Source organism: Cricetulus griseus (assembly GCF_003668045.3).
Source record: "Cricetulus griseus strain 17A/GY chromosome 1 unlocalized genomic scaffold, alternate assembly CriGri-PICRH-1.0 chr1_0, whole genome shotgun sequence".
Lineage (NCBI taxonomy): Eukaryota > Metazoa > Chordata > Mammalia > Rodentia > Cricetidae > Cricetulus > Cricetulus griseus.
Genome location: NW_023276806.1, coordinates 146,026,389 through 146,040,435, shown reverse-complemented (window position 1 = coordinate 146,040,435; position 14,047 = coordinate 146,026,389).

Here is a 14,047-nt window from a genome sequence, read left to right as displayed (position 1 = left end):
CAGTCCTTTCTTCCTTAGGTTGCTTTTGGTCGTGTCATCACAGCAACAGAAAAGCAGCCAGTATAGGTATAATACTATGATGTGTATTAAATTTTAAATGAGTACGTTGTATTTCAAAATAAATGTAGTTGGGCTTAGAGGGGAGTGTATAGCAAGCCCAAAAGAAGTGGAATTCATTCAGGCCTTATTTTTCTAATTCATTTCTGCTATATTCTGCCTCCTCTCATTTCCATAATGCTGGAACATATGAAGGCGATGTGGGTATTAGAGAAGATGATAAGAGTGTTCTGAATATATTCACCTGGAAAACAGACTGACTTTGGAGGCAATAGATATCAACAGTTTTAAAATTGCTTACAAATCTTGAATAAACAGAATGGCACATTTGTTGATACTGCATGAATAAGCGGGTAGATATATGTTCAGAGATATTTAAATATTTATTTTCTACTATGTAATTTAAAAGAATTCTTTGTTTGTCTTTATTGCACAAGCTAAAACTTACCTGATTTTTAATTGCCAATGAAAATACTAATTTAATTGAACTTGCAAAAGTTCCCATAATTGTTTTGTCAAAGGACTGGGTATCATATTCCTGGGTATACATACCCTGCTTCTGTGCTGCTAGTCACTGGTTTATTTCTTATTTTCCACAGGGATGCACATTTTGAATGTTTAGTGCTTACCATGTGTAGCCTATTTTTCCTATCTGATACATTGTACGATATCACAGCCTGCTTTCTCAGGCAATGAATCACCCTGAAAGGTTATCTGTCAGTCATACATGCCCCTTGGTGACAGGGCCTGAACCACTTAGGCCTTTTAATTTCCTGATGACCAGACATGCAACACAGACAAGCTTGAGATACACTCTGGGATTTCTGCAGAGAATTTCACTGTAGAAATCAATCTAGGCAGTCGGAAGAGTAACCAGTATGTCAAAGAGAGCTCAAGTTCTGCTGTTAGACGCAAGATTTCTGCCATTTACTTGAGTGTAAACTGGAGACAATTACTTTTCTAGATGTCCTCAATCTCTCACCTATGGAACTGTGATAACTTACAGACAGACTATTAAACTTATACAGAGTAATAGGTTTATGTTTTTAATAGAAGCTGCTTTTTATTAGCAAGTGGTCATTTTCTTTACTGCTTGTTTACTTTTATTTTATTTTTGAGATTATAAATTAATTATAACATCTATGCCTTCCCTTCCCTGTTCCTCCAAAGCCTCCCATATATCCCTTTCTATTCTTAAAATTAATGTCTCTTTTATTACAAGTCATCTTTTTACATGTATATATGTAAATTAAGATCTGTAGGTGAAAGACTGGAGTTTTCACCAGAGATTTCTCTTGGCCTTTTGCATACCTAGGATTTCTCCAGAATATACTTGTCTAATAGCCAAGGTACCTCCAAGTGCAAGACGCTGTACTTGAAGCTGAATCATTCAGGGAATCCAAGCTGGGCCCAAAAACTCATGATGGAAACTGAGTCAAAATTACCATGGTGTTGGGAGAATTTGGCTTAAGGATGTCTTTTGTCTGATATGCATAATTCACAGCAGATAAAAACCCTTGCCTCAGAACTTGGTCACCTTAGTTCAATCCCTGGGATACATATAATGAAGTTATAATCAACTTTCCCAAAATTATTAACTGACCTATATATGTGAGGAATATATTTTATAGAGTTGTTCACACTTATTTATAAAAATCCTTATACAATAATATGCCATGTATAACCATCACCAAATAAATAAACAGTTGTATACTTGTTGTGTAAACTGTAAATAAACTGATAATCATAAATACTGGTAAAAATCTTCGTTGTACATCAACATTATAGGATGCAATAGGGAGTTACCAAAATTAATTAGGTCACATGGCAATATGATCATTTTGCCATGATGTAGTATGATAAGCATGGGAAATATTAAATATAAATGTATTTCAGGACTTTTGAAAATTTCTCTGTGTGTTTATATGAATCGGCCTCTGTGTGTATATGTACATGTGTGTATGAGTGTACATGGATGGTAGAAGAAGAGGGTGTGAAATCTTTTGGGACTGAAATTACATACAGGAGGTTGTTAGACACCTGCTGTAAGTACTAGGATATGAACTCAGATCCTTACAATTGAGCAACAAATTCCCCTAACCACATAGTTATCTCTCAAGCCCCATGGGTATATTATATATTGACTATACACTGTCCAAAGTTGTACATATTGAAACATCTATAGTTATAGTAACTGTATATTTACATTTTCCTGCACTAATTTTTGGTTGAAAGTTTTAGGACAGGCTTTATAATAGGTGCACATAATGTTTTATATACAATGTTTTAAATAGTTAAAACATAAGAGCAGAGAAAGTTATTAACTTTTCATTTTTGCCCCACATATTTTTATATGCATATTACATAAGTACTATGTCATAGATACCTCATGGGGATGTCAAGGTGGCTTTGAATGCTTTGTTTTTGTAAACTTGTATCTGTCATCTTAGCTTGAATGTTTTTTTTTTCTAGTTCTGTCCATTTGCCTGTGAATTTCAAGATTCCATTTTTTTTTCCCTGCTGAGTAGTATTCCATTGTGTAAATGTACCAAATTTTCTTTATCCATTCTTCGATTGAGGGGCATCTAGATTGCTTCCAGGTTCTGGCTATTACTAACAATGCTGCTATGAACATAATTGAACATATGTATGAATGTGCATTCTTAGGGTATATGCTCAAGAGAGGAATTGCTGGATCTTCAGGTAGTCTCTGCTACTGGTGTTATGTTCAGGAAGCCACTTTTAAAGTCCTTTGTCTGCTCATCAGAATTTCCCCACTAATATCATATGGTCCATTCAGATGCCTCACAATTACAAACAAACTTCTCAAGTATCTGCTTTGGGTATGTAGGGCTAGGCTGACTGAGAGAAACTACTGAGCAAATGAACCAAAACTGTCTTTCCAGAAAGCTAATCATGTGCATTTACCTTTGTCAAAGCTTTATAGTTTATTGGTTTATCCTGAATTGGCATAAATCTTTGTCTGTGACAGAGAGGTAGCCCTTTTCCTAGTTTACCAAATGCTTTCTATAGTACAATCCAACATTTTAACAAAAACACTAGTCACGTGACATTTAAAAATACATCACAAAAGAGACTATGGCCAAATCTCCTTCCTCTAAGATATTGCCTCCAAGTCCATAACTTCATCAATATTCATAAAAGTATCACTGGGCCCAGCTTCATTGGCAGTTGGCCTCAACTCAGCCTCACACCTGCTCTGTCCATACCCATTCATACTTCATTCATACTTCAAATTAAACCCAGGAATCCTAGAATGGTTTACAGCATGTGTCTGAAGGATCAGTACATATGCAATTCATCGTTTAAGCCACAAATGAGGAAAAACGTTGATTTTCAATAAAGTCAGTTTCTTCTCTTAAGGAGCAAGAGCAGCCAACCACAAACCTCTTTTTCACACAAATGCATGTCCATAGTGTAGCCATTTAGCTATGTGTTTTCCTTTGCTAATCAATGTCTCCTGACTCCTGTGAAGACTCTCACTTTCTCATCTTGGTTATTAATGCCTAGATCACCTTAAATTTGACTTACAATCTACCATCCCAACCACCTTCAAACATTATTCAGTTGTTCCTATTTGTACTGTGGCAACACCATTGATTTTGATGACACATTTTATATGGCCATTATTGCTCTTCTGATTTATTTTAGTAACTTGAATACAAGCCTAACTTTCATAATTTATTATGTCCACATTCTTCCTAAGGATAGCTTGTTGCATACTATATGTATTTTAAAGTAAGTTCAGAAAAATAGCTTTCATTAGAATATGAGCTATATTTAAATGAATTCCATTCAATCAGACATTGTCTTCTTAACTAGCATATCTTATGAGTACCTTCCTTCCTAATTAAGAGTTGTATATATGCTTAGTGATTTAAATTTTATCTGGTAACCCCAATTAAAATTATAGTCAAAACCAAGAGCTTTTGAATCCGAAGTTTTGTTACATGGGCTTTTTTGCTCTAGTCTTATAAAGAGTGACACCAACCATTTATTAAATTAGAATATAACAAGCATTTTTATATGAAGGCTTCGATAGAATTTTCAGTTTCTTCTTTCCTAAATCCCTTTCATCATGAGAAAGTAGTTTAATGAAGAGATACATTTTACAAAAGAAACTCTATCTAGATTTTCCAGGTCACTTATTTAAAAGAAACTTTCGTATTTGCCAAATAAATGGGGAGAGAGAGAGAGAGAGAGAGAGAGAGAGAGAGAGAGAGAGAGAGAGAGAGAGAGAGGAGAGAGGGGGGGAGGAGGGGGACCCAAAATATTGTACTGCAATCTAATGACCTTTAAAAGACAGAACTCACAGCCATTTCAGATTCCTCTGTTGAGAATTCTCTATTTAGTTCTGAACATGGATGTCAATAAGGAGGCCTCTGCACTCCAGGGAGCCTCTGGTGGTGGATTAGTATTTTTCCCTGGTGCAAGAAGGGACTTTGAGAGCCCACCCCATGTGAAGGGTTACACTCTGGCCCTGGACACATGGGGAAGGGCCCAGGCCCAGCACAGGAAGATTTGGTGGACTTTGCAGAGCCCCTGTTGAGGGCCCTACCCTGCCTGGGGAGTGGTGGGTGGATGGAGTGGGGGTAGGCTGGGGGTGGGGGTGAGGGGAGGGAAAGGGAGAAGGGACTTACATGTGAAACAAGCTTGTTCCCTAACAAGAACTAATAAATAAATAAATAAAAGACAGAACTCACATGCTTTGCTCAACTAGGAAAGATGCTTTCTTGAAGCCATCTAGCTTTAAATTCTGATGCACCTCTTCTGTTTGAAAATAAGACACAAAGGTATGTCCAGCACAAATGTCAGCATATATCTGTCTTATCCCATGAAGCAGAAGATGTGAAGAATTACACATTTCTGCTGCTTCTCAGTTTAACAGTCTCATGTGCCCTGCTTCTGTGCAGTACAGTCAGCTCTCTTGGAGGAGGAAACATTGTTACCATGTTCTTAATCTTTATGATGGAAGGTGGTCAAAATGAGAAAAGGAAGACGTCCCAGACAATTAAGGTGTGAGTTCACAAGCGGCTTTGGTTGATTGTTTGGAAAGAAACAACATTTATTACTATTATTATTATTATTATTATTATTATTATTACTAGAAGAGAAATGAGGCAGAAAAAATAAAGAATGCTCCTTGAGATTGAAAGAAATGTCAGGGTAAATAGCTCAAGAGGCAAAGCTGGAATGAAGGACTACATTTTGTACAAGTAAGTCACATAGTCTCTAGAAAATTCACCAGATACATAATGGATAAAACCAAGGAATCTAAGCAAAGATAGTTTTGATCACTAGGGTAGGAATTCATATAAAATACATTATATGATAAACCACTCTAAATCTGTTAGTTTTAAGATGCTTTATTATTGAGAACTTAAGTAACCTGCAGTTGCAGTTGTCTAAAAGAAATCAACTTACTCCCCTTGACTTCTTACAAGAGAGGTTTATCTGAGAGGAGGTGCCATCGAGGAATCCAGTGCTGGCCACCAAAACATGAAAGAGGTAGACAGGCAATTCTGAATCCTGGAAACTCACTCTTCACTTGGAAAGGAGCAAAGAAGCATGTGACTGTGATCAAATCTTTTTGACCAGAAGGCATCGTTTGGGAAAGCAGCCTTGTAAAGGAGCAAGGGAATGTCCTTGAGGCTGTCCTGTCATTAAGCCACCACCAGTAAGCTTTTGTATAACATGGCCTTTGGAAATGAAAGTCAATGTATTTCTTCATTTCAAAGCTACACTGAGCTTTGTTTTTGATTTGCTTTAGCTAGATAAATTGTATGGTAATTGTGAACTGATACCCCTCTGGATTTCTCTGTTTGCTAACCATTTACTGGAGCTGCAGATTACTGAATGGCATGTCTTTGAGCAGTCCCGATATTTGTGCCACCTAACTTTCTTCAAACCTCATTTCTAAGTTAATACTTCCTGACTGTGTCTGCAAAAACAAAGAACAAGATGACATTTCATCACAATTCCAATATAGCCTTGTCCCTCCATACCTCAGTTATCATTTACACTGACAGTTTCTAAATCCTCTCTAGACAAGAATATATTTTGAATTCCAAAGTTATACATTTAGCTGTCTCCTTAAAGATTTTTACTTGAGATTTCGCAGCTTAAGTCTAGGTTACAAAATCAGGTATTATTTTTTCCACACAAAGCCTAATTTCTCTTTCCTTATCCCCTTCTTAGTCAGTGGTCCTGTTACTCAATCCACATTATTCTATAATCTCCCTCATGACTCCTTGTCACCAGTCTTCAATAATGGCCAAGTGCTGTTTATTATATTAGCCTATGTGTCATTTACGATGGTAATCATTCCTGCATTTTCATGCTTCTATTGAAGGAACATTTTCATCATTTTTGATCTAGCTATCAAAATATGCTTCTGATTTATCAGAATCTCTAAGTTCCTTTCATTTGAACTTTTCTTATGCATGGTTGCTAGAGCGTGTACTTTTGATTCGTCAAAAAACTTGTCATGCCATTTTCTGTAGAATGTTCCTTAGTGAAAATTACCTAAATGACTAAAGATTTTAACTATCTCTCCTCACTGACTAGCTTTACAAACATTGCCACAGGCTTTTCTCATTCAGATTTCCAAATTATTTAAAACTTATTTTTCTTTTTATATGCCAAACCCAGTTCCCCTTCCTCTCCTCTCCCACCTCCCCCCACTTACCCTCTTTTCTCCACCCAATCCACTCAAGAGGGGGTAAGGCCTTCCTTGAGAAGTCAGCAATGTCTGGCATAACAAATTGAGGCAAGACCAAACTGTACCCCCTTTATATTAAGGCTGGAGAAGATGTCCCACCATAGGGAATGGACACCAAAAAGCCAGTTCATGCACCTCGGCTAGGTCCTGGAGCCACTACCAGGGGCTCCCCCAAAAAATCAAGCCACATAACTAGCATCCACATTTAAAGGGTCTAGTTCAGTCCCATGCAGGTTCCCCAGCTGTCAGTCCATAGTCTGTGAGCTCCCATTAGTTCGGGTCAGCTATCTCTGTGGTTTTCCCCATCATGCTCTTGAACCCCCTTGTTCTCCTTCTCTTCAGCTGAACTCTAGGAGCCCAGTGCTTGGCTGTGGCTCACTGCATCTGCCTTTATTAGTTACTGGATGTAGGTTCTATGATGACAGGATAAATTCTGTTTCTTGGTTAATAACTCTCTTTAGTCATCTTAATATTAGGTTATCCATACTGTTTAATTGCCTCCCTTTTCTTACTAGAGATTAAGGTCTTATTTATCTTGAACATGCAGTACCTAGATATGTGGACACTGTTAAGTGGCAGTTTAAGCTTATATACAATGTTGTTGAGTAAAAGAACAGACAGTTTAAACTTGTTAGAAATGATAGCAGAATGGATACTAAACTATAAAGAAAGAACAATCTTGGAAGTGATCATCTACTGACCAAAGAAAGAAAGAAACCCTAAAATTTGGCCTTCAAAATACCAATAAACCAAATATACCCAATCATTAAATGGACTAATGATGACACAGCTCTCAAAGGAGGAGTATACAGAGCTGATAAACTTACAAGAGACAGTCAACAACCTTAGCCACCAGGAAATTGCAAATTAAAATTTGAATTGAGATTTCATCTCATTTTATCCCAAATTATTATTGTTAAGAAAACAAGTCATGACAAACACTGATACACTGAAGGAAAAAAGAGTCATTCTACAGGGTGGGGAAGGTAATTTAGTTAAACCAGTATAGAAGTCAGTACAGAGGTTATGAAATTAAAAACAGAACTGCCCCAGCAATTCGCCCCCTGCAATAAGGAGCTAGGGGAGGGCTGGTTCTCCTGCTTTCACATCTCCAGGTTAGGCTCACCCACACCCACACCACCAGGGCCAGCTCTACTGTGTTTCCCAGGCAAGGTGCAGGAGCAACTCTCCTGAGTGCTGCAGCTGGTGAGGGGCAGGCACAGCTCTCCAGCTCTCATGACCTCAGGGCCAGCTCTCCCACTGCCTATGCCACCACATGGCAGATGAGTGGCTGGGCCAGATCTCCTATGCTCAGCTGACATTTGGCCTTCTAAATACCAATAAACCAAATAACCCAATCATTAAATTGGCTAAAGATGACACAGTTCTCAAAGGAGGAGAGTTACAAACTCAGGGACTCTAAGTCAAAATGACACTGAGATACTTGCACATTTGTTTATCGAAGCACTACTGATAGACAAATTCTGTGATCAACCTAGCTGTCCATCATTAGAAGAATGAGTAAAGAAAATGTGGTATATATGCACAAGGGCATTTTATTGAGCTATGAAGTACAAAATTATGTTATTTGTAAACAAAAAAAATGGGTCTAGTCTCCACAACCACACAAACATAGTGGCATACATATACACCTACACACAAAACAAAACAACTCTAAAAAAATAAAACAAGAAAATCATATGTTTTGTGTTTTCTAGGATTCATAGACATTAACAGAAATAGAACTATCTGGGAGAATGAAACAGACTTGCAGGAGGGGTAAAGGACAGGAGGGGAAGGGTAGGGAACTTGACCTAAGTTCATCACATGCTTCTCTGAAGACATCTTTACAAAACCCAGTACTATGCACAATACTGATATGACAAAAGTTAAAATGAAAATAGAAAATGTGTCTTTATAAGACATCCTGAAGGTAGATTTGCTTTCTTTTTTCCTTCCTTCCTTCCTTCCTTCCTTCCTTCCTTCCGAGATCGGGTCTCTCTGTGTAGCTCTGGCTGTACTGGAACTCAATCTGTAGACAGGGCTAGACTTGAACTCACAGAGATGTGCCTACCTCTGCCTCCCAAGTGCTGTAATTAAAGGTGTGCCTGCCACCATCCAGCAAGTAGATTTTCTTTTTATAAACACTAAAACTTTGACTGCAATTTATACATCTTTTTTAAGAACATAGACTCCTTTATTATTATTAAATACTTTATATGGAAAGAAATTTTTAAGAAGAACAAGTTGTAAATGTCTGAACCAACAAGTAGGTAAACTGCTGATTCTTATTCTTATTTTTTAAAGTGATTTTGTGTGCATGTGTCTGTTTGTGGGTATATGAGTGTGAGTGCAAGTCCCTGAAGCTGGATGTACAGATGAATGTGTGAGCTGAGACTGGAACTCAGGTCCTCTGCAAAGTCCTCTGCTCTTAACCACTGAGCAGCTTAAGCATAGAAAATATGGATTTTAATGACTAATGAAATGTGAAAATGTAAATATCACTTGACAATTTTTGCAAATTATACTTATGACAGCATACCTAGTCAAGTGATATTTAGCTGTCAAATTAATCAACTAGGCTATTTTCCTGAAAATATTAACAGAAGGCAACAACAGCTCACATTTGAGGAAGGACAGCATCTTCAATAAATCATAGTAGGAAATAAGATATGGATAAACAGAAGAATTAAACTCTATACTATTTTCATTATATAAAACCATCAATTAAATGTGTTAGAGACCCAAGCATAACATTCAAATACAAGAAAACACAGGGGAAACAATGAAAGATACTTTGGAATCAGAGCAATGAGTTTTTGATTGTCTGTGAAAGCATAAACAATTAACACAAAATAGACAAGTGAGATTTTATCAAACTAAGATAACTGCAAGGCAATGGAAAATCACACTGAAGAGATGACCTGGTAAACCATTGAATGTTATGCCTATTTGCAATCAGTGTGTTGGAAAAGAAGTGCCATATATCAAGAGCACTTACAAACTCATCAGTATAAAACAAATATTTAAAATATATAATTTCTATGAACAGACATTGCTTGAGAGAAGAAACACTATAGCCAACAAACATAAAAATGCTCAAAATCACTCATCAAGAAAATGCAAGTACAACCTTGATGTATTATCGTCTCAGTTCCATTAGAATGTTTATTATGAGGGTAGGGGAGAGGGAGCTGCCAGAATGAGAGGAGGAGGAGAGGAGAGGAGAGGAGGAAATGGAGGAGCAGAAATATTGAGTTAGGGGAAGAATAGAGGAGATCAGGATGAGAGATACCATATTAGAGGGAGCCATTATAGATCTGAGGAGAGATCTGGCACTAGAGAGATTTCCAGAGACCTACAAGGATGATATGAACTGTCATCTAGGTAATGGTGGAGAGGATAACCTAAATGCCCTTCTCCTATAATGAGAATGATGACTACTTTTATGCCATCCTAGAGCCCTCATCTTGTGGCTGATGGAAGCAGAGGCAGACACCCACAGATACAAACTGAACTGAACTCTGGAACTTAGCTGCAGAAAGAGAGGAATGAAGATCAAAGGGGTCGGTACCAGCCTGGTGAAACCCACAGAAACAGCTGGCCTGTAGAATGGGGAGCACATGGACCCCAGACTGCTGTCTGGGAAGCCAGTATAGGACTGATCCAGACCCCTGAAAATGGATGCCAATTAGGAGGCCTCCACACTCAAGGGGGCCCCTGGTAGTGGATTAGTATTTTTCCCTGGTGTAAGAAGGGACTTTGAGAGCCCACCCCATGTGAAGGGATGCACTCTTGGCCTGGACACATAGCGGAGGGCCTAGGCCTGGCCTAGGATGTTGTGGTGGACTTTGGGGAGCCCCCGTTGAGGGCTCTACACTGCCTGGGGAGTGGAGGCTGGATAGGGTGGGGGGTAGGTCGGGTGGGGATAGGTGGTGGGAGGGGAGGGAGAGGGGGAAGGGATTGACATGTGAAGCAAACTTGTTCATAATTTGAACTAATAAAAAAATAAAAAAACAGCAAAAATAAAACCAGATGACTAATCAGGCAACATAAACACAAAAACTGATAGCAAGGATATGCAGAAAAAGAAAAGGAACATTTATCACTGTTGGTGGCAATAAAAATTAGTAAAGTCAGTCCATATGAAAAAATGTAAGTTAACAAAAACTATGAAATAGAAATAGTTCTATCATATGGCCTAACTCTTCTCCTGCTAGGCATACATCCAAAGAAAATGAATGATATTAACTTATCAGAAGGAGGCCATCACCTGAATCACCTGAACTATCTCAGTATGGATGGATAGAGAAAATCAGATATATAAACAAAAGTATCATTTAGTCATTAAGCCTATTTTTACTCATATATGTAGATATTATAACAACTGACCTCAAAGAAGAGGCTAGTAGTGATTTCTAGAAGGTAAGGAAAGTAGTGAGGAGAGATAGTACAGGAACTTGGGTAATAGGTCCTAAACACAGCTAAGGGTGAGGGTAAACTCTAGTGTTTACAGCACAGTAGGGTAACCAAAATTATAGCACACCATTCACATATTTATGTCATACTATCTAAACTCATAGTGTTTATTATCTATATTTGCAATATACTATCTATGCTACATGTTATAACAAACTAGATGACAGAATTTTAAGACCCCCAAACAAAGAAATGGCAAGAAAAGAGAAATGGAAATTACCTTAATTTGGCCATTATACATTGCACACATGTATTAAATTATTGCACAGTGCCCCATAATATACACATTTTGTCAAATATACAAAATAAATGGTATTCTCATTGTCAAAGCTTATTTAGAGATTAAATTAAACCTCTCAAAGAAAACAATACCATTGTTGTTTATTCCAAAAATATATTTCTTTGATAGGATGTCAATAAATAACTTTTATGAATCTATTTATGCAAACATAATTAATCAGTCTCACTATGAATATTTTGGTGATCAGCACAAAAAAATGCCATGCATTGAAAGTGTTTATATGCTGATGTTAGACATTATCAACTTCAACTACCTAATTCATCCAATCTGACAGCAATAAATACACACACATAGACTCACTACACACACAGTCTGGAGAGACTTTTGAATCACAGCTAGTCAATACATTTATGTGATAGATAATTATAAATGCTTTTGTATTGATCTAGTCATTAAATGAGTCATTAAAAATGTTGCGTACTTTAATAATTAGAATAATATTCATTTTTGTAAAGCTACATGTGAAATAGCATTAAAAGTAATCTGTTAATTCCTTATGACTTCAAATTGTATTTACATTATTAAATCTTGTAAGGAATGATGATATGTGGATGATGACATCAAAGCATTTGTTGTCACATGACAATGGGAGTGTTCAAGACCCTTTGCTACTTTGTGGTAGCTGTTAAATATCTGTGTAATACAGGAGTTGGTCCTTTAACCAAGCTGATAGAGTTAAGACCTGAATATTTGGAATAGTGATTCATAGCCAGCTTTCTCTATGTGTTTGAATTTACCATGGTAACCAGGAATTGGTTATATAACTGTGTGCTTGCTGAATTGCTTTAAACTTTACTGATGAGATTAATGACAAAATAACAATTATAAAAGCTGTGGAGCTAATGTTTCATTATCTTGATTATTCTTATTATCTTTCCATTCATACTCTATAACTTTTTTCTTGCCCATCACTATCAGCAGAGCTTGTGCCTATTCAACTTCACATATCTTAATCAAAGCATTAATATAAATATAATTTTATGGCACTATTTTAACTCTAAAAGTTTTTTGATAGGTTATAATATTGAAATTACTGATTGTTTATATTTACATGATGATGTTAATAATAATTGTATTTTATTTTTTCACTAATTTGTTGTTACTTTTCTTTGGTGTTTTTTAATGTATATTTTATAACACCACACACATATGCATAAACATTCATTTGCTTTGGTTAAATAGTAGAAAAATACTTATAAAGAAGAAATAGAAAGAAATAAATGTATATTTTGCCTGCCCTAACCTGTCAGTAATAGAAAAAAAGCAGAGATAGATTTCAATTGATTTACTCAGAGTTCACATTTTTTATTTATTTTCTTTTCCATCCAAGAACTATTAAAATGATCTCCCTACTTCAAATTTTTAACATTTTTTTGTGTTTCAAAATTTAATGGTTCTCCATTATCTATATTATTTGTCTCAAATTTTGACCTGATACATACATTAAATAAAATGGCCCAATCTCTGACTCTATTTTTCAACCTTAAAGATTTACCTATAATTCTTTAATTTAAAAAATAAATAAATGAATTATAAACATGGAGACTGAAAAGGAAACTTGAGTCAAACAAACTATCCTTGTTCTATTATCTGGTTGACATGAGACATAGAAACCAAGTTTAGAAATGCAAGCCAGGGACTTGCAAACCATATACCACAGTTCTCAACCTTCCTAAATGTGAGGCCCTTTAATACGCTCATGTTGTGGTGAAATCCCCAAACCATCAAATTATTTTTATTACTACTTCACAACTATAATGCTGCTACTGTTATGAATTGTAATTTAAATATCTGATAAGCACAATATCTGATATGGTACCCCTGTGAAAGGGTTACTTGACCCCCAAAGAGTTGTGACCCACAGGTTGAGAACCCTTGATGCAGAAAAAGTCTCTTGTAATTGGTCTTCAGCTTTAGAACATTTAATGAAGTAAGCATGAAGATGCACTGTATACAACACAGCCAATGAATTTAAGAAAAACCTATTCTCTGACTACTTCATAGCTTCATAGTTGAATCTTCTTTATCCCCCCAAAATAAATAAAACCAAAAAAAACTCTCTTTAAGTACACACAACCATCATCTGACAAATGTATAATGAAAATAAGAAAGAAACCAGGCAGATACATTTATATTCTTTCAATGAAAAATTTCCAAACAACTTACTATGAAACAGGTCAGGTAAGATGGCTACTTAGTGGAATCCTGTGATGCTTCTCCGCATGTTGAATGCCAGTTCCTTTCCTGGAAAGAAAGGAAGATAAGTGTTGGGGGGGCTGTATGCTCTGCCTACCTTCAGGAAGCAAAATGAAATGCCAGTTAAAGAGAGCAGTAAGAAGGCTGGAGATGGCTCAGCCATTAAAGGCTAGGCTCACAACCAAAAATATAAGCAAGCAGTAAGAGTTTCCCATGCCACATCTCCTCCAAACCCAAACATCTAGGCACGAACAGAAATGCCTCCTAGATCA